Genomic DNA, 22579 nt, shown 5'->3' with positions numbered 1-22579 from the left:
AGAATGTCTGTCTATCTATCTATCTATCTATCTATCTATCTATCAATCAATCTATCAATTTGTCTATCTATCTTTCTATCTAGCTATATGTCTGTCTGTAGAATATCTGTCTATCTATCTATCTATCTATCTATCTATGTATGTCTGTATCTATCTATCTATCTATCTATCTATCTATGTCTGTCTGTCTGTCTGTCTGTCTGTCTGTCTGTCTGTCTGTCTATCTATCTATCTATCTATCTATCTATCTATCTATCTATCTATATATATATATATATATATATATATATATATATATATATATATATATATATATATATATATATATATATATATATATATATATATATATATATTATTAGCTGTCTGTGCTAGCCTACATCATTTAATATGTTTGTAGGCTGACCATGGTATTACAGTTCCTAGTAAAATAAGATACTATAGTACATTAAAGTTTGCTGTATTTGTGTTTTTCCCTTATACAATTTCTGAAGCGAGGCCATATGCGACTGGATGTCAGCATTATAATTCTGGGAACACACGAGCAGAGAGCGAGAGATGCTTGCAGGTGTGTAAACAACAGTGACCTCTCGGTGTGTCTCTGTCTCCGCTGTTTGTTTTTTCACTTTATGAAGCGAGAGCCCCTTCACAACACTGTACGCGCGCGCGTGTGTGTGTGTGTGTGTGTGTGTGTGTCAGAGAGAGAGAGAGAGAGAGAGAGAGAGAGAGAGAGAGAGAGAGAGGATTACCCTCGCTTAAGCCGCGTCCGGATCTCGCGCGCTCACCTGCACTGGTAGGCTCCGTTATGAAACGCGCTTTCCTAACGGGCATCTCGAGCCGTGCTCCTCGTGCGCCCTAGACGCCAGGTGATGTGGATTAACCGACTTCTCCCTGTCTGAGGAAGGTGCAGCTTTTTTTGCGGCGCTTTTCGAAGTTGTTCCACATCCAGGACGGTCGGGACGGCTCGCCCTGCGCTCAGGAGGGGATTAGAGAGGAGATAACCCGCTACACGGTAAGGTTTAGCACCTAATTATTATAGCCTACAGCCAACTAGACTGAATAACAACCAGACCAGAAATTGGATGTGTTTTCACTGTCAGTGCCTCGCCGCAAGCTAGCAAAGCAAACGACGGTGCGTTGGCTCAACAAACGCCAGACATGTGTTGTCAAAAACAAGAAAAAGCTTAAGAATGCTCAAAAGTCTTAATTTTTCCACCAGCTCACAGGTATCCTGAATAGTTTAACGAATTGAAAAAGAAAAAAAAAGCTTGGGAGGTACAGCTTCCCAATGTATGCTCTTAATGAGAAAAGTAATCTCAACATTAGGCTACATCATTAAAACCATGCCAATACTTGCAATAAGCTACACAACCTACTGTATACCGTCGGTGGACAAATAGCCTAATAACCACTCTGAAAGTTACCACCCATTCATAACTTTACCTGTTTAAATCCACCTAAGTCATATGATGGAGGGGTGCACATGAGGGGAGAAGGCAGGTTGATAAAAAGGATTAAGCTGGAAACTGGATTGTGTAGGAAGGACTTGAAGGTAATAGGGATGTGGTCCTAATGCTCTAGATGTGTCACTTCAGTCAGTTTAGATCCAAACAGACTGAGGCATTCCCTGGCTCCTTTCAAAGCAAATGACTCAGTCATTTGCTATATTCAACTACTGCTAAAGAATTGATGAATAAAATAACAGTACATAGTCTGAGTCAAATCAAAATGTGTTTTACTAATTCATCACTGCATCCAGGAGCATGCACAACCACACACACACACACACACACACACACACAAACACACAAACACACACACACTCTCATTATGTGCAAACAGACACACTCAAATACATGACTACTACATGCATTTTACAGTGTGTTGTTGCTCCAGATATTTTGCTGCATCATGCTTCAGCCTCTTGAAACACAGCACACTGTGTTGATGCTATAGTGACTTGTGTGTGTGTGTGTGTGTGTGTGTGTGTGTGTGTGTGTGTGTGTGTGTGGCTTGACTCCATCTGCATGTCAAGTGTATGTGACCATATCCGTGGAGTGTATACATCTGTGTTTCAAGTAGAGACATGAATACAAAGCGAGCCCTGACACTAAGTGCAGAATTGAAACAGAAAAAGAAGAATATGAGGCCGGCTGCGTTCTGAAGGCCCTCCCAGGCTTTACTAATTTATGATGTTATTTTTAGGCTCGGCTACATTTTTGATGCTTCGTATTTGTCAAGTTTAATACTGAGCGAAGACTCTGGGTGTGTCTGTCAACCTCTTTGTACGTAACTGCGCGCACACAAACATACAGTACACACACACACACACACACACACAAAAATGAGTTGTGGAGATATTTCTTGTAAGACCTTTTTGCACTGCATTATTAATGACAGTAAAGTTAATTGGTAAGCCTATAGCGCTTTTTGAAACCAACATTTGAAAAGTTCTTGACATGAAACTGCGCACTGTTGAACTTTAGCTTACTGATGTAACCGTGGACCTCTCATCACCATGCCCCGAAGCTAAAACACCCAATGGTGAAATAAGAAGCATAGTCAAGTTTTTTTTTTAGCTCCCCAAACCAAACAAATTACAAATTAAACATTCAACCCCACAACTCTACGTCACACTTGAAATTGTGCAGACTACCTTTGGAAAAACTGAACATTGTAAGAGTTAAATTCCTTTCATAAAGCTTCTCAAAACATGTGAAAATGTTAGAGTCAAAGGAGTCTTTTAAAAAAAACCTGGTACTGGCACAAAGAAAATCAGCTTTCCATGACTTATTACAGCATAATGGTGAATTAGAAACTAAAGCGGTTAGGAGGAACTGCTCTAATGAGGTCTAAAAGGTTTTAGGTCATCCCTAATCGTCTCTGCCATATAGACAGCATTTTCAGCCAGTTTGGCTTCAAACTCCTGATTTAAAGGGTTTTCCGACAACAGCAGAAATAGTTCTTTAAGCGCTTTTAGTGCAGTAGGCCCATCAGAGGCTATCCATCAGTTCTTATTGGACAGAGACCGATGATAAACTCATACCTGGCTGCTGATTCAGTAACCCTTCTTTTACTTCACATTATACCTCCATAAATTCCGATACATGTGCCGGGGTGTTCTGGGCTACCTACAACATGAATAACTGTTTTTTATTCTAGTGAGTTGCTGGCTTACAGTCGGACATCAATACACAGAAGGGGAAAGTCGAACCCTCATAACTCAGATGCAATGGTTTTTTTAAATTAAAATGTTTTTTTTTAATTTAATCTCAAGATCAAGGTTTTGGCTTGCTCAGGTTCTTGAAGAACTTGAAATAAAAGTTTTAAAGCATGCAGCTTTCCTCCCCTCTTTTTCTTAATTGTGGGTATCCCCACACTGAACCACATCATTTTGTCTGTCTGTGGGACCCCTTCTTGTCCAGGGCCATGTTAAACTGGTTCCCTTTCCCCCTTATGGCTCTGCCCCTGGATATGTGTAAAGACAGGTGGGACCAGTTACATGCAGGCCTTTCCCTGGCTCAGAATGGGCCTTTGGAGGTGATTACGCACGACGGTAAGCATGATCGGTCCATGTACAGTACATTAAAAGGAAATGAGCCTGTGTTGCCTAATTGAAGAGAAAACTATTCATTTTCCTGTTATTTCTGACAATTTCATAAACAAAATGTTAATTATGCTTGAGTATGAGAAATGAAATCCCAATTAACAAAACTGGTTAAAAATAATATAAATATTAATATTTTTAATAACTACCGCTAAAATCCCCGGGAGAGTCTGGTACAACCTGACTCTGGACGATAAAACTGAGATTAGTGCTCGTATTCAAGTTTATGTTCTACTTGTTCAAGGGTTGTTTGGTAAATAGCTATTCAACACATTCGGACACATATTTTTATTCTCAGTTTTTTATCATTTTGGTGTGGTGATTTTCTTTTGGCGCTGGCTAAAACACCAAAAATTCCTCTATGTAGGAAAAACCCTACAGGTACTGTAAATGTACTGTAAAGGTTATTTGTTTGCATCCAGCTGTCTTTCTGTACGCCTCATATGCTCAGTATCAACAGTATCCACCGGATGTCTAAATCAATTGGCTCCCTTGCAGCTCACACATGGCTCTTTTCTCCACTCCACTTCCTTTTTATAAACTGGGTCTGTTTTTGCTGAACCAGATCACTTCTCTGAAGGGTGAAATTTACGTGCAATTTTTATAAACACTCATATTAGTAGGCAATTGGCATCAAATTAGTGTTTGTTTATGTCCCTTCTCTGATCTAGTGTGAGGCAAGAGAAGGAATGCTACAATTTCACTTTTTGCTAATACTTGCTAGGAAAAACCGATACAAAATGGCAAGGTGACATGATGTAGTTCAGTTATTTAAATAAATTAAGTACACCCACCAAGTATCTGTTACCACATCAAACATGACTAAACTTTAATCGTTTATTCAATATGTTTGTCAAAACAAAACGTATACGCAAAAGAAACTGTAAACCAAACTGGATGTGTTGCTTCTGAAGAACAGACTGAAGACACTCCGCTTCTGAAACCCTTTCAGTGGACATTTGAACAGTGGAATCTAAATGCCACTCAGCTACATCCAGTGGACATGAGTGCTAACCAGTGCTAGCAAACTCATCTCTGTTCTTGACTTGGCAAAGCACCCAAATGACTCATGGGAACTATATTTCAAATTGCCAGCTATGGCTCTGTATTTGGCAGAAGACAAATGGTTGTAAGTAAGCCAATGTAAAATAACATTGCCCTCATTTAATGGTCTTGAGTTAGCAGACCCAATCGTGCCAATGTGAGTGGATTATTTACCCAACTAAACAGTAAAGCCAGTGGCTGTGTATCTGTGTCTCATTGAGACAAACACTTGATGATGATCTCTCTTCCTCTCTTCCGTCTCGCTCAGTATTAGTCGGCGGATATCTCACTAACAAGATGGAACTAACTGGAGATTCATGATGTAAAACTGCTGTCTGTAATCAGTTCACAAAAGCATTTGTGAATTGTTTAAAAACCACTTGCGTTTGCAAGATTGGCTAACCATGGATAAATATAATAGCACCAGTTAGCTTGTATCTTTTTTTCATATTTGCCCCCAAGAAACACCCATTTGCCTTATTGACTGAGTGGAGATGGAAGATGAATGCGTTCTCTGAATCCAAGCCAAACATCTGCTCTCCGAGACTAAACGCTACACATTATTAACTGCAGAGAATGAATCAACTGAGAGATGTGAACCTTCACTCTGTCTGGCACCACAAATAGAACTACAGTTTTTGAGAAATCAAATCTCTTCAAACTTTGTCCTTAAGTGAAATAACTTGTAACTAGATATCATGTACAGTAATTGACCAGTTGGCATGTATGACTTAAGAGACACACAGTGTCGGCCAAACACTGTCTGTGTCAATTAGTTATATGATAAGGCATTTACCTGAAAGTGTGTGTGTGTGTGTGTGTGTGTGTGTGTGTGTGTGTGTGTGTGTGTGTGTGTGTGTGTGTGTGTGTGTGTGTGTGTGTGTGTGTGTGTGTGTGTGTGTGTGTGTGTGTGTGTGTGTGTGTGTGTGTGTGTGTGTGTGTGTGTGTGTGTGTGTGTGTGTGTGTGTGTGTGTGTGTGTGTGTGTCCTGAGCCTCTAAGTGGATTGTGTTGTCTTTCTGCTGTCCTTGGTGAACATATAATTCTTTTGGGTCAAGAGGAGAACCGATGTGAGAGGAACATTTATGCAAGATCGTAACAGATTTGTGAACCAAAGTAAAAACATTGACCGAGAGCATAAACAGCTGCATGCTGTGCAAAAGAGGGTAATTTGTTTTACCCATTGATGGACTCGTACTGGATTTTTTTTAATTTTTTATTTCGTAGAGTGAATTGTCATTTATTTTAAATCAATATTCTGTGACAGTTTCATTACTGGTGCGTTCCATCCCAACAGATGCTATACTGTGTTTTATACCTGATTACTAGACTTCTTAGTGGCTCAACTGGCATCTTCTTCTTACCAACAGCCGATACGGCTTGTGGGTACTGTATTATTCCATGCATACCATACCAAACTTAAAACATCAACCGTTACCTAACCTTTTGATATTATTCAATTATCTAGCAGACTCCTGTGTTTATGTGTTGAATTTTATTGAGAGTGCTGACTTTCAACTGGGAATTATGAGTGAAAACAATGTCTTCCCTCTCTAGACCTTGGTGTTGACCAGGGGAAGATTATATTATGAAGCATTTACAAAAAGCTGAGTTGATAAACATAACATTGGTGTGGTCAGTTCACAGATGATTAACTCTGGGCAATGTCGATATAATTTTAAAGTTGTTATCTTGAGCTTCTTAGTGCAGCCTTAAAGCCCCTTCACAGCTCCACACAACTTCCAATTGACGTGTGTGTGTGTGTGTGTGTGTGTGTGTGTGTGTGTGTGTGTGTGTGTGTGTGTGTGTGTGTGTGTGTGTGTGTGTGTGTGTGTGTGTGTGTGTGTGTGTGTGTGTGTGTGTGTGTGTGTGTGTGTGTGTGTGTGTGTGTGTGTGTGTGTGTGATATGGAGAAAATCTAATATCATGATATTCTTGATCAAATATTGATATTGCGACAGTATTGTAGGGTTGACAATTGGTGCTTTCAGAAAATATTTTTACAATTACATTTCAGTTAGTAAGTCTGGTAAGTTCAGAAAGTTACATCACTTTACTGTAATGTAGCCTTTAAAACCAGGAAAAGACAACACTTTTGCCATATCACAATATTATGATTTCTAGTCTCAAATATCTATCGATATAATATCAATCTAATGCCCAGCCCTACCTGTGTGGGTGTGCAGTGCCTTATTGTGTTCAATGTTTTTCATTTTTCTTATTCTTTATTTATAAAGGACAACACACATTAATCAACATTTCTGTAAATGTGCCAGTGTTAGACAGCCGACTAATTTTCAACTGTAGTCCTTTTGGCCAGATGATTTTAGACCAGAGCAACAGGAAAGAGCAAGACATTAGTACAGGTTAAATTAAACAGACAGAAGTCAACCAGACACCACACAGACCGCTAAAGCATCAGATAAGCTATCCCTGTTTGCCATGCAGAGCCACAAGAAGCAGCAAAGCACCAGCATATCTAAACATCAAACAGCATTCACATTCAGTACAAGATATTATACAAGCATCGAAACGCTGCCAAGCAACATCGGCCACAAGCCATCTTCTAACACCTTTCAACCATGCAAAACAGTAACAAGCCATAACGAAAAGGTAAAATAAGCTACATCACTCGTGAGGGATGCGTTAATATAGGACAGGTTAATATGACTGTAAAAATGGTTAAAATACAAATTATTGTTATTCATACATATTCAAGCAATGCAAAGGGAGCTAAGTTTGATACCTAGCAAGATATCAAAACATTAAACATGTTAGCAGGAGGTTAGCAATACTAACAACATTAATATAATAAATACTAGGAGATTAAAAATGTTCACAAGTCTGACTATCCCAGAGCCAGGTCTTGAGACTTTGTGTAAAATTATGGTAGGTGGTGCAGTGTCTTATTTCATTTGGTAGAGTATTCCACCTATTAGAAGCTCTAACAGAAAAGCACGATTGACTAAAGGAACTGGACCTGTAAGGGGTTACACAGTCCCCTCTCAGAACAGACCAAGTGGTTCTATTCTTAGAGTTTTTTTTTTTTTTAATAAAAGAATTGAGTGGTGGAGGAGCTTTACCATTTAGGATCTTGAACATTAGACAGATGTCATTATATTTGATTAGATTTTCCCAACTAAGGATGTGATATTTGTTAAGAATTTTACAATAATGATAAGAATTTTGTTTTCTGTCTAGCACTTTGAGGGCCTGTTTATACAGAGAGAGAACAGGCTTAAGGGTTGTATCGTTTGCATCCTTGATTCCACAAGTTGGAATCAAGGATGATACCAAGATATTTAACATGAGAGACAACTTGAATATTCTCACCAGACACTAGGGCTGCACAATTATGGCCAAAATGATAATCACGATTATTTTGATCAATATTGAGATCACGATTAATTATCATGATTATTTGTTGATTTTAGCCAAAACAAATTTTATTGTCACATAATTATATAATTATAACTGCTTTTACATCCATATTGTGCTACATTCCTACTAATACACCCATATTGTGCTACATTCCTCCTTTATTGAAGGATACTGTGAAGGAGTATGCCATTTCAGCTGTTGTGCGACCGCTTTCCACACATGCATGTTTGCCGTGAAAGATACAGGCAACGCAATTTTCTGTTCACGTCAACGGCGCATGTGGTGCCTGGTATTACCAGACAAAATAGCTACGCGGATTTCTGTGGCTCATTACACTGCCCCTTACATGTCTGCGTTGCGCTCTGATGCTCCGAAACCCACGTTAGAGGCAACATAAACATCGCTGAATGTCACGCTAGTAAACCCTAATAACACGTTACACTGACTGCTAAACAGTGTAGTGTGTCTGTATTTCACTGTAGGATTCCAACAGTGGGACGTACAACAGTCTGCTGCTAAAGCTATGAGCTAAAAGACACAAACTAGCACTATGGTCACTGCTGTTGTCTGAAAAACAACACAGACGCGACAAAATGTTGCATTTACTGGTAAACTGGTAAACATCGTGACCGGCTTATGATGACTGACTGCTACCTTATAAGTGTGGAATTTTCCTCACGTTACTCTGTCCTCTGTAACGGTCTACATCTAGAAACTAAGCTGCGTGGTGCAGGCAGGGAACAGCTCTGATTGGCTCATGTAGACATGTGATCAGACAGTGGTTTATGGAGCGCTAGATTGGCTTTGCAAAAACTGTTGTATGAAGGGAATGACGCATTTTAAATATCGCTCGATCACGCAAATTTGATCGTGGGAAGCCAAAATCGTGATCGTGATTAAAATTTGATTAATTGTGCAGCCCTACCAGACACATAGACTTTGTGCTCACAATCTGAAGCGGAGTGTGTCTTTGAAAAAAACATACAAACAATTTTCGATACATCTAAACACAGGTGAGAATTTTTAAGCCATGTAGTTACATTTTCCATTGTTGAATTAAGTTTAAGAGTTGCTTCTTTTTTGGTTTTTGCATGGACGTATATTATAGTGTCATCTGCATACATCTGAGCTTTACACCCTGTACAAATTGATGGCAAGTCATTTACGTATAGGCTAATTTTCAGCAGAGCAGATCACTTTTAGTTGATTCTCACACCAATTTATTAACAATAACTTATAAATGTAACTTTTTCAGTAGTCAATTGCTGTTAAACAACAAAAAGAAGAAACACTAGATGGCAGAAGGGTATTTTACAATTTTGTAAAAACTTTGTATGCACCATAAGCTTACGAGTTGCAATTGAATGCACCATTAAGTCCCGTCTGTGTTGTTTCTCCGACAGTGGCAGTGGCCATGGTGTCTCGAAGTGCAGCTAGTCTATTCTGTGTCTTCAGCTGCAGACTGTTATATGTCCCGGTGTTGGAAATCTTTTCCAGTGAAATACAGCCGACACGTTAGAACTGTTAAGCTGTCAGTATTTTAACCGTGTTTGAGACCGCTACTAGCTAATGGTAGGCTAACGTTAGCTGCTGCCAAGTGTAGTGTTAACTAGTTTCATGCGCAGTGATTCATTTGTTTTCTCTAACATCCGTTTCGGAGCACCAGAAAGGCAGAGCTGGCGTTTAAGTGGCACCGAAGTGAGGCACCGAAATCCGCTTTGCAATTCGGTCCAGTAGATATCGGTCGTTTAGGAACCTTTTGCTACCCAACCCTTAATAGACAGAGATCATTTCTCCTGTAAATCATACCAGGTAGGTTATAAACCTTGTAATTTGCTATTAACTAACGTGAAGTCTTTTCATATTGCTATTTTCCAATAGGACGCACAGATTCCCACGCAATATTATGGGTCATTTAGGCTACTGTAATATGAGTGTTATACCCCAAATTTTGTATATTTTTAAATAATTTTAATCATTACTGTAAACCGCAAAAACAAAATCAATTTCCACACTTTTTAAATAATGTATTCTAGCTCTAAATTTGATTTCTACATAATCTAACATAGTACAAACAATACAATGACAATGTCTGCCAGAATGTTACTGACAATACCTAAATTCGCTTCATGCATAAACCCCACCCACCCGCTCTAAGTGGGTGGAAAAACTGAGGGTTGATCTCGAATAGTATTTGACACCCAGCTCTACCACATATGTTCTTCAATGTTTGTTAGATTCCCCTACCCATCATACCCTCACCTTCTTGCTCCATGTTTGTATCACTCATATTTCCCTTCCTCATCTTTCCTCTTTGCTACCTCATGTGTTTTCTCTCTTTCTGCCTCTGTCTCTCTCGCTTTCTCTCTGTCTTGCCCCCTCATTCTCTGTCTTTCCCTGTGCGTCGGTATGCCTGTTAGTTCTTCCTGGTAGAGTGAAGCGGCTGCATTATCTAGATACATTATTGATGCACGCAGCACTCTGACTAAAGCACACACACACACACACACACACACACGCACACATGCACACATACACAAACTCCAACCACTCACTCACATAATAAAAACATACATACACTCATGAAATCAAACACATCGGTGCACATAGACACACACACACACACACACACACACACACACACACACACACACACACACACACACACACACACACACATACAGTACACAATCACAAAGATGTGCCTCAATTTGTTTTTGAATGAGAGTGGGTACAAGAGAGAAAACTTTGTTACTTCATGGCTGAAAGAACACAGCTGTTTTTGCCCAGCTCTGTTTTTAAGAGGAGACACATTCATTCTGTTTTGAAATGCACAGGACTAAAATTATCCCTCCATTGGCATTGGCAACATGCTGAGCTGATAGTTTAGCGTTGTGTGCCTGCATAACTCCCTGCAGTACTTTGGAAGGAGTTGAAGACAAAGAGGAGCTCCAGGAAACAATCAATCTTTAGAGTAATCAACAGCAAAAAATTCAGAAAATCAGGGAAAGACAACAGAAACGAGTGAGAGAAGGGAGAATTATGAAAGAGAAAATTACTGAGGGGTGAGATTTTGAGTGGCGGGGAAGGCGGAGGGAGGGAGGAAGGACAGAAGAGTTCCCATCATTTTTTTTTCAGGGCTTTGTAAGGGCCTCATTAAATATGGATGGTGTTTGGAGCAGAGCAGGGGCAAGTGGGACTCCACAAACAGCACAAGCAGCCCAGGCAGGCCCATCCCGCTGCGATGGAGTCCTGCTGTCTTTTTCGCCTCGTCTGTCTCTCCATCTTCCTCCCTTGGTTCAATTAACAGTTGTCCCCCTTTTCCTCCCTTCATTTATTTCCTCTTTTCAGACCTTTATCTCTGCCGTCATCCATATCTGTCTATCAACCACTCTAATGACAAAGTGCGTCTTTTTTCTGGTCTTGTTTTTTTCCCTCTCTTCTCCCTCTGTTCATCCTCTGTGCTTTCTCCTCTTATCATTTCTCCTTTGCTTCCTCACACCCTCCTTTCCTCCTCTCCCTTCCTGTGATGATAACCAAGTTGTACATTTAGCACATGTGAATGAAGAGGGAAGCTCCCCTCCATTGTTTATCTGTCTCCTCTTTTAGCCTTCTTTTTAGTTGAAAATCATGTGTGGTGCATGAAGCAGTCATTGATAGTGCTATAGTACATGGATAATATTGATATTCCTGTGCCTCTCTGTCATCTCATCAATCTGAAGTACCCTAACTCTTAATTCTGATGCTGTGTTTGCCCTCAGGAGATGAAGACACTGGGTCCTCCTCAGCAGAACGATGGACAGAGAGAAAGCACAGCGGGACTGTAACTGGCGCCTTCATGGAGCCCTGATACACAGGGCAGAGAGCAGGTGGGTCAGTCTTTCAGAGTCTGTAAATACAAATGTGACACAGATTTTGTTTGTGTACACAAAAAGAAAGATGACAAGATTAAAGGATTAAGAGAGTGTGAGACAGACAGTGACAGGGAAGTGAGTAGTGAGCCACAGACAGTGTCTGTGTTACAGTTTTAGCCAGTCTGTTAGCCTCAACAGACCTGTGAGGTTGAGGTGACGCTCAGTCTAATCTGGCTCAGCGGGAGTGACGCACAAACTCCCTAATAAATATTTTATATTCTAAATACAATGTCAGTGTGTTAATGTTGGAGTCCCGACCCAAAGCGAAAGCGATTTGTCCCCGCTTTAGAAAGTTAACTAGTCGCAAGTTTGCGGTAAAATGCAGTTGGGTTGTCGAGGTCAAAACACTATAGGTAGCAGCTGTGAATCAAATAAACTTATTATAAATCAACTTATGTCATTTTTTTATTCTTACACTGAATGTTTGCTGCTTCAAACCAGTTGAGTATTGAAAAGTATTTTCTGCGACTGAAAAAGGCCCGTGTTGAGGATGAGGACCAGCCTGAACCGAAGGTATCAGTCTGAAACAGTCCGACCAGTGTAATTAGTTATGTTATTAATTTGTTTACAATATTTTCAGCCAGTGCTGCTCAAGCAGAAAGACAGGGTCACTGGGAGAGAAAGAGATAGATTCATTAGGCATTTAAGAAAGAGTAGGAAAGGAGGAAAACAGCGTGTCCTCAGTTTTTGATACTTGATTGTTACAAAAATAACTGAAAAGTTGCTAAGTTGGCAACACTGCACACACACACACACACCGACTCGACGCACACACCAGCAACCAAAAGTGTAAACATCAGACCACTTACGGTGAAAGCTCTGAACTTCCTGTGGAAAGCATACTTTTTGTGTTTAATCCAGAGTCTGACTTTTAATTTAAAAAAAAACTGAAGGCATTTAATGGTCAAAATTGTATTAATAAATACTTTGAATATGATTTTTGTGCAAAAGTCAAAGCCCTAGTATGTGATGATAGATTGATAGTAGCTGATATGGCTCCAGGGACCACCTATACAGCTCATTATTTTTTGTATTATTTAGCGTGAACACACTGAAAGGGAGTTAACTGTAAGGTAAGGTTAAGGGTATATACCACACAAAATTAACGTAAAAATGCTCCACAATTCCTTTTTGTGTGTATGTTTTGTGTGACTCAATAGTTTTTACCTGAATTCATAAAAGGTGATTACAAAATCTTGTATGCAGTACATGTGAAATGCAAAGACGTATAGAGCAATATGGATAGAGGGACATGAAAGTTGTCAAAGTAAATTAATGAAAGTACAAGTGAGAGCTTAAGTGTGGAAAGTGGGCGATAATCTATACAGTAAATGCTGCTGCAGCCCCATCACTCAGCTTGTGAATGTGTGTGTTCCTCCTGCAGCAGTGCTTACCCTGTCCATCCCAAGCTTCAGCATTAAAGAGTGACATTAGGGCTTCCTGCTGTCATTATGTTCTAGAGCCCGACCGGTAAAGGATTTTTAAGGCCGATATCGATACAAATATTTGGTGATTTTAAAAATCCGATATATCGGCCGACATTATATATGTATATATATATATAATTATTTTTTTTTTAAATCCAGAAACGCGTAACTAAACAAACCGATTTTCCTAACATTAGTTATTTGTAGTTATTTATGAGTCCTCTCTAAAATAATATGATAATGCAGTTTAAAAATAAACTTGTTTTATTGTCACAACAGAACAGGGGTACATCAAAATATTCATTTATCGGCCATTGTAAATGCCGATACCGATAGTTTGACAAATGCCTAATATTGTCCTGCCGATAGATCGGTCGGCCTCTATTATGTTCAGTAAAAGTAAAAGTTCAGATGAGAGTTCAGAGGCCTGTACTACGAAGCCAGATTTGGCGTTAACGAGGTAACTTTGGGTTCAAGCCAGAGTGGATATCTGAGATCAGCCAGTGTTAAAGCTCCCCCTACTGACCAATCAACACTCGGTTGATAATGGCGTCACCGTTGAGAGAGAGAGAGAGAGAGAGAGGGAGAGGGAGAGGGATTTTTGAAAACGGCTTTATTTGCCGCTCTATTTCAAGCCTCAATAAATTACATCAGAACACATGTTCAAAATAAATAAACTACATGAGCACATCTCCAAATGTCAGTTTCTCTTCGGAGACAGAACAGAGAACCTGGTTAAACCCCCAGACCTGCTGGAACAAATTCAGGTCTCAGCTTTATAAAAGCTAAAATCCACCAGCAGTCTGGATTTAATTGCATTTACACGCACAAGGAGGGCTTCAACATTTAAATCATCCTCCACCTTCCTCCTCCGGCTCACATACATCGCCATCTTGGCCTGACCCAAAACAAAATTCAGAACCTGACACTTGTGCTTGTGATGGCGACTGTAATGAAAACCACAGATAAAAACCTGTTTGCTGAAAGCTTCTCCACATTTGGTAAAAACAGTTTGTAAAAACAAAATCCCAGTAGAAAGACGCTGACACTCAGAAAAACAGTGAAATATTGTCTCTCTCAGTCCACAAAAAGGACATTTGTCCTCAACAGCAGAATTTATAATGGACACAAAAGAGTTCACCGCGAGAATCCCATGAAGAATCCTCCACTGCAAGTCTGCATGTCTTTTAGACAGTGGAGGTTTATAGAGAGCCCTCCATGCAGGTCTAAAACTCGTATTCAGACCAAGATGACTCCTCCATGGAGTGTCAGTCCGTCCATTCAGCTTGGTCTTATTCAATGTCTTCACCATAAGACCATAAAAACCTTTTCCTGAGGCATTCTCCAAAGAGACGGCACGCACCGGCTCTAACAGAGGGTCTCCACAGGCTTTATAATCTGGGAACAAAACCAGGGAAGGATACGGGTCATTCTCATTTGGCAGCAGTGACCCATTACTGAAGGAGTCTAGGAGGGACCATTCATGTCCAGTCAGCTTGTGTCTCCAGTACTCCAGAAGCTGCCCTGTGACCCGGACCGACCTGAGACCAAGTCGAGCAGCCAGATGGACGGGGTCATCCAGCCGAGGCCCAGCCAACTCCACCACCTGACCCAGAGTAGAAATCCTGGCAGTTCTCAGCACCCTGGACAGAGATGCTCCTCCCCAGCCAGGATAGTCCAGCACCGTCCCAAACAGCACAGGTTCCTGCAGGAGCCAGTGCAGAGAGACTGCCTGCTCCGCTCTCTGTCTCCTCCGCAGGTTCCATACAATAAAAACACTTCTATAAAAACCCGGCAGGGACAACGTGCTCACGTTGTTAGTGTCCATTAAAAACACATTAAAATCCAGGCCGAGTCTGTTAAAACGCTGCAGAATACAGCGGGATAAAGGCCTCCACAAAACGTCTATCGGTCCAGTGAGCATCCTCTGCAAAAACTGGAGGCGGAACGCAGCACCTCTGCTTGCCAGATGTACCAGTCCTTGCTCTCCCTCCTCTTTAGGGAGAAACAGGACACTCTGTGGGACCCAGTGCATCCGATCCCAAAAAAAACCCACCAAAAGCCTCTGTACCTGGGACAGGAGAGAGGCCGGGGGGTCAACACAGGCCATTCGATGCCACAAGGAAGATGAGACCAAATTATTCAAAACAAGGACGCGGCCTCGGAAGGACATCTTTGGCAGTAGCCACTTCCATCTATTGAGCCGACCTTTAACAGTCTCCAAAACATTGTCCCAATTCTTTTGAACATAGGTCTCATCCCCCAAGAAAACTCCGAGGTACTTCAGTCCTCCCTTTTTCCAAACTAAAGCACCTGGCAGCCTGAGCCGATCCCCCAAACTCTCCCCCACCATCACAGCCTCACTCTTCCCCCAGTTCACTCTTGCAGATGAAATAAAACCAAAATCTTTAAGAATATCTTTTAAAATCAATATCTCTTTGTGAGTTTATCAAAACAATTAAATCATCTGCATAAACAGAAAACTTAAAAGAGATAGGACACTGAGGGAAACACACACCATTCATCTTGCTCCTTAATTTGTGGAGCAGAGGCTCGAAGGATAATGAAAATAACATTCCTGAGAGAGAGCAGCCCTGCCTCACCCCCCTCTCACGTTGTCATTCATCTCTAGGCCTACTGTGTTCACACACTCATTTGTTTTACTTAGATCAGAGATCTGATTTAGTGTAGGCCTACTCAGTGCCTCATCACCTGAAGTGGAGGGGCCATCAGTCAAGATGGAAATCACGACCACCGGAGCACCCTGGGCCACCGTTCCCGGCAAATCTCCCACCACCGGCAAAAACGCCCCCATCGACGCGGCCACCGGTGCCGGTAGATCCGCCGGTACATCTCCATCAACCACCGGGACGGCGGGAGGCACGGCCCCTGCCATCAACGGCGCCTCGGTCGCTGTCGGAACGCCGCCAGCTGCCGCCGCTGCGCCCCCCTCACCGGGCAGAAGCGAATCAAATGCCCCTCCACTCCACATCCAAAGCATTTCATCGTTTCCGATGAGGCAAAAACCATATAAGTAAAACCCTCCACTTTAAAAGAAAAGGACAGGTTTAGATCACTTGTCGTGTCTTTGAGTATCGTGTACACCTGTCTCCGGTGAAACACGACGTGCTTCAGCTGCGGGGATTTGCAGCCCAAAGACACCATTTTTATCGGAGAGACGAGTTGTCCATAGCGGGATAACTCTTTTACCAACATTTCATTTTTGATGAACGGAGGAGCATTCGAGATCGTTACCCTTATGGCCGGGCTAACCAGCGGGAGAACGGGAGTGAAAGTGTCTTGGATCACTACACCGGTCTCCACCACCTCGCTGACTTTAGCGGTACTGTCCAGAAAGATAACAATCGCTCCGTTCATACGGGAAGCAGACTTAATGCTGCTGAACCCAACCACCTCTCCCACCGCCAAACCTGCCTCCTCCACAGAACACTGAACAACCGGGCTGAGCTTGATAGCATGACGCCGAGTCAGCTTCTCAAACTCAGCCGCAGAGGCTTCCGCCACCGGCATTGTGCCAAACAAAGACACGCCACCAGTTAGGCCTACACCACCACCAACCCACCAAAAAACACGAAACACACCAATAACTAATAAAAATAAATAAAACACATATAAACACACAAAAATAAAGCGAAAATAGAGTAAGATAAACTCACACACGCTGAAAATAAATCCGCACACCCTACGCTCTCCACACTCAATCCGCCATTCACTCAGAGAGAGAGAGAGAGAGAGAGAGAGAGAATTTTTATGAAATATATATATTTTAATGAGAGGGACATATCGGCTATTTCTCGGCTTCTTGAGCTGTGTGTCGCCAATGCGCACATCGTCTTGAATTATTTTTTTTTTTTTCTTTCCTTCCTGTTTTAGGAAGCAGCAACTGTATTGCGTTTTCCCTGTAAAACCGAGTCTGTGTTCTTCATATTTATGTAGAATTATAATTTGCTCTTCTAATATAAAACATGCGGCTCTGGTAGATGTTTGCGATTGGTCGTGGTGCACAAACACCGCCTCTGAACGCGCGCGCCGCTGGATTGGGAAACCCTGGGTTGACTGAACTAGTTGATAACCAGCGTCGTGATACAGGTTATGCGGGACTGTGGTTGTTAGGTTAGGTGAAGCCGGATAACTGAAAGAGATCCAGGGCATGTTGATCTTGCTTCGTAGTACAGGCCTCAGGTCTGCCAGTCAAAGTTTTTTTAGGTAGATAATCCTCAGATGGACACGTTTTATCCAATCCGGTCTGAATCAAGTTAGTTTACTCATAGTACACTCGAGCAGCTACAATGGAATTTGATCCGAAAAAAATCATCTACTGTACAGTAGAAGGCAGGTTTTTAAAATCACAATTAAGCAAGTTGAAAGGTTTTCTTCACCTGCACGTTTTGGTATTTTGGTAACTCCTTGTAGGTGTTATTGACATTCCAGCAGCACACCACAGTTAAACGGTTTGGCAATATTAAAATATTACATTCAATGCAGCTACATTTAATAGTAACCTTTATCATCACTACAGAAGAAATAATGAAAATAAATCCTTCAAAGCACTAAAAGTAAACACCTTTGTGATTGCAAAATAAGTTAGTTTTGAGTATGTCAGAAATAGTGAATTCAACTTCAAATTGACATGATCTTCGCTTGGCAGCACTGTCGATCTGTCCCAACTGTATGGGTGTGGAAACAATAACGCACCCATGAACATAGAATAGAATCCATACAAATGTCAGCCTTTTCATTACGAAATGAATTATGTATAATGTTGAAAATCAAAGACAATGTTCACAAATATTATATGTGGTATGAAATGATGTGATAGATGGATAGATGTGATGTGTAATTCTCTGAGAGTGGAGTTTTTCTTAAGCTCCATGTTTGCCGTTGTGTTAGAGGCGCAGAGAAACAAAACAGAACAGAAATCTGATTCCTCCTACCGTTAAACAATCTAATCTAATAACCTCAAAGAGAAGGAGGGGGACACACAAGCGAGGGAGGGCATGATGATTGCAGCAAAACATTAATGCGAAAAGAAGAGACAACGGATGCTAATCTAGATGAAATCCAAGGAAGGACCAGTGTGAAAAGGAACTTCTCTTTCACCAGGGAAATTGTCTGAGCATTGAGTAACATGCCACAGTAACGGATCTACATTACATTTCATATTCATGTAACTGAGAAATTTCATTTCTCAGTTACATGAATAGGCCAATATTAGCTGTTTGCTATCTTTACACAAGATGAAGAAAATACTATAAACTCCATCTCTAACAAGCCAAATACTGGAAGTAGAGCGACACAGCTAGCTTATCTCTTAAAGATAAAGGTAAAATACCAAACTGAAATAGATAGATGTAGATTGAATTTGTAGAGCAGATTCAGTAGTCCTGAAGTTGTCTCTTACACCTGTCCCTACAGTGGGGTTGCCAGATTGGTGCTGTGTTGTAACACTGCCAGCAACAACAACAACATCACTAGGGAGTGCAAGTACCTGGCAGCACATGCTGTAGCTGTACAGGCTTTAAGTGTTTGGGCTGATGATTAAATGCCTCTTTGTAAAGACCAGGCCTGGAATTTCACCATTTTAGGGGCAAGGCCACTTGGCCTTTGGTGTTGTCAATTATTTTGAGGGCACAACAGGCCAAATGCCAAGACAGCAATGGCATAATATTAATAAAACAATGATTTAAGTCCACGGAAAAAAATACATTTGAACTTAAGGGTTGGGGGTGATTTTATTTTTTATACAAAGTATAATATAGTATCACAAAATAATGTATTTATATTTACAAATTACCAATATTTGTCTCAGATGTTTACTCAGTTACAGATTTGTGGCATTGGCACATCAGGATGAGTTGGATTTAAGTCACTTGGTCAACGTCACTGATGTGAGTTACTTTTGTAGGCTACACAGCGTTCTGTGTAATGTCAATCAAAGGCGAATTTATAAACTTAGTTTTAAATGATTTATGAGTAATGGCTTTCATCATTCTTTGTATTTACATTTGAGCATTATTTCCCTGTTAACGGTTGTTTTATTGTGAAGCACAACACACAAAATATATTGAATCACTATAAATTCACTATAGGCTAAATGAATCATTGATCATCCTTCTGCTTTCATATCTGCAAGGTGGTCAACAAGATTGGAAAGCTTTGGTTTTAGAATTTTTAAAAACTATTCAAAGCAAGCATTGAACTGGTTGACATAATTTCTGGTTGCAATGCAACCCTGACCATTGTGTGGTAGTTCGTAGTTTGTGAATGAATTCAAAAGCTAAATGCTAGTCAATTTACATGATTCATGTGTTGATTGTGGGAACTGTCTGGGAAATAATCTTGTAAGCAATAAGCAAACCATAGATTTCCCCTGATACATCAGAAAGTGAAAAGGTGTTAAATCAGAGGGGTGTTGTGTTACTGTGTGTTCTGGCAGTTACTCATTATAAACTGTGTAAAACACATCAATCGCAAAGCAACTGCCCCCCTCCCACTATTACGAAATATGATGTCTTGTTTTCGTCTTCTTTCTAGCTGTCCTTAATAATTATGACATATTATCACATATGAGTTCCAGTTGTAGTTGCAGACTAATTACGCTCAAAACCGCCTATTTCTTTGTTGGCTCTTTGTGACCACCAGAGAAGATAAACCGATGCATAAGTGCAGTTCAGTACAGCATCACTTGTCAGTCTGTTGTTTGTAATTTGGTTTGTGCGTTATAGCTCAGCGTAGATACTAAACAAATTAGAACTAATTTGTTATTTGGTCTGTTGACTGAACTGAACTTTAGGTGTGGAAACAACTTATTGTCAGTCCCAGTGTTCAACCTAGAAACCTTCCAGTCACAAGTCAGCCTTTCCAAAAATCTATCTCATGGCTCAACAATCTGTTATCCAAAATGAATAAACATTGATGACTACAAGAGTAGAAAATGCTTAAAATTAATTATTTCCTTATGAGAAACCAATAGTAACTGCAACAGTCAGCAATGGATGCAACACGAGTATTTGTGAAAAGTGTAAGACCGAGAAATGCAATGTGTCTTGTGGTTGATATGAGACTGAAGTACAGTATAACATTCCCAGCAGCCTCTAATGTTACACCTTTTTTATTTATTTTTTTATTTAAACTGCCGACATTTCCTGTCTTGATCTTTTATCTTAAACGCTGTGGTTGCAAAACAAGAATTGCTGTGCCATCTCAACACAATTTTACCACAGTGGATTGGATCACTGGACCACTGGCAGCGCTGGCCCTAGACTTTTGGGGGCCCTAAGCAAGATTTGGTTTGGGGGGCTTCACATTGTGCATTACCACTTCACTTGGCACTGAATCATCAACTTGTGTATTTAAAAATAAAGCTGAAGAACTAATATTGGTTGGCCGATATTACGGGTCAATCAATATTGGCCCATCACTTGCTATGTATCTGTATCGGTGTATATCTTGTCCGATATGCGTCGATAGGAAAACATTTTTTACAGAATATAATGCAGTTACCATTTATAGAATTGTTCAACAATATTATACATTCTATGTGCAGTATATTGTATAATATTGTTAAATATTCCCTAATAAAGGTATTTATTTAAGAAAGCAGCCTTTTGGGTGCCTGGGTGGAGAGAGAGAGAGAGAGAGAGAGAGAGAGAGAGAGAGAGAGAGAGAGAGAGAGAGAGAGAGAGAGAGAGAGAGAGAGAGAGAGAGAGAGAGAGAGAGAGAGAGAGAGAGAGAGAGAGAGAGAGAGAGAGAGAGAGAGAGAGAGAGAGAGAGATTGCAGGTTTCATGTCTAAGTTGTCACTAATAAAAGCCTAAAATGGACACCGACTGCTACTTCTCTGCTGGGGATCCTGCTGGCTAGTGTGCAGGCGTTGGCTGGTGAGCTGGGTGGCCTCCGTGCTACGTCGGTTTCTAGCAGGTTGTCGGGAGCTGTGGTATCTTTTCGCCAAACTTGGCTGGATCCTTGAGTGCCGATGTCATTTAACTGGGTGACTCGTTTTCTATGCTTTTGGGGGCCCTCTGGTAGCCACGGGGCCCTAAGCAGCCGCTTAGTTTGCTCATACAGTATGTCTGGTCGGCTCTGACAACTGGGCTTGTACTTCATCAGTATAGTCAATTAAAGTCACTTGAGAAGGGAAACATGTTTATGGGATTAAAGGGGATTAGAGGTGTATGAAGGCTTTGTCACAGTGTTTGACAGTTTAAATGCTCAGACATTTGGCTGCAATCCATCCCTGATGATCATCCGCTTTTAGAATGATGTAATTCCTATGGAAATCCACGATTCAGGAGGGCTTTACGTTTCTTTTTATTTGCGTATGTATCCATTTCACTGGTGAGATCACCACGCTGGTGAGCTAGTTGGGTTATTCTGACCCCAACGAACCTAAGTACACTTCTGCATTGTGTCTTTGTAACCTGAGAAGTGAGATACTGTGAGAGTGAAGCAAACAGGAAGAGTGAGCTATGGAAGACCTATAAAGGGGGGGGGAGAGAAGCAGGAGAGCGGTGTTCGCAGACAGATGGATGGATAATGTGCTTATGACTCAGGATCCCCAGGAGACATTGCTGTCTGGGTGTGTCACTCACCACTTTCATCACTGAGCCCTCCTCCTCTCTCACCTTTTATCACTGTCTGTTTTCTATCCTCCTTTCATTCCGTTTTCTTCATTCAGGAGTTAGGTCATCATACTGTACCTGATGCATACTGTACCATGATGATGTAACTCCTACTCTCCTCTCCCTCCCTACCCTCTTGTTTTCTCTAATGGATCGTGCTAATGCCCATCAGCAGCAGCGGCCGTCTGGGGGAGATTCCTTCCTCACTGAGGGACACAACCGACCCGCTGAGATCATTCATTCCATCCATCTATTAATCCATTCAATTATCTGCCTCCATCTATTATCCACCCATCCATTCACTCATTCATTTTTTTTGGACTCATCTATCCACTTTTTTGACCATTGATTGCTTTATTACTCTAAATGATTCATTCATTCATCTGTTCACTTATTCATTTACTGCTTATATGCTTTTCCATCTTTCCGTCATTCAGATTAAGGTGACTCTACGAATGCTCACAAGTACATGAGTATCTATTCCCCAGTTACAGTCGAGTAGGTTCAGCCTTTGATGATGTGAATGGGGTATTAGGTAACGTCTAATGAACAAGGCGTGTGTGGGCGTG

General features: G+C 41.0%; 1 protein-coding gene across 1 annotated transcript in view; it reads left to right on the top strand.

Moving 5' to 3' along the window:
- Positions 1 to 755: 755 nt before the first annotated feature.
- frmpd1a (FERM and PDZ domain containing 1a) overlaps positions 756 to 22579 on the top strand; it is a 51808-nt gene continuing 29984 nt past the window's right edge. The window contains exons 1-2 of the mRNA XM_028601214.1: positions 756 to 1012; positions 11791 to 11898. The gene's annotated coding sequence lies outside the window, so the exon portion shown is untranslated. The remainder of the gene's footprint in view (positions 1013 to 11790; positions 11899 to 22579) is intronic.

Source organism: Perca flavescens, chromosome 2, assembly GCF_004354835.1.
Source record: "Perca flavescens isolate YP-PL-M2 chromosome 2, PFLA_1.0, whole genome shotgun sequence".
Taxonomy (NCBI): domain Eukaryota; kingdom Metazoa; phylum Chordata; class Actinopteri; order Perciformes; family Percidae; genus Perca; species Perca flavescens.
The sequence above is the reverse complement of the archived record's forward strand: the minus strand, read 5'-3'. Positions and strand labels throughout refer to the sequence as shown.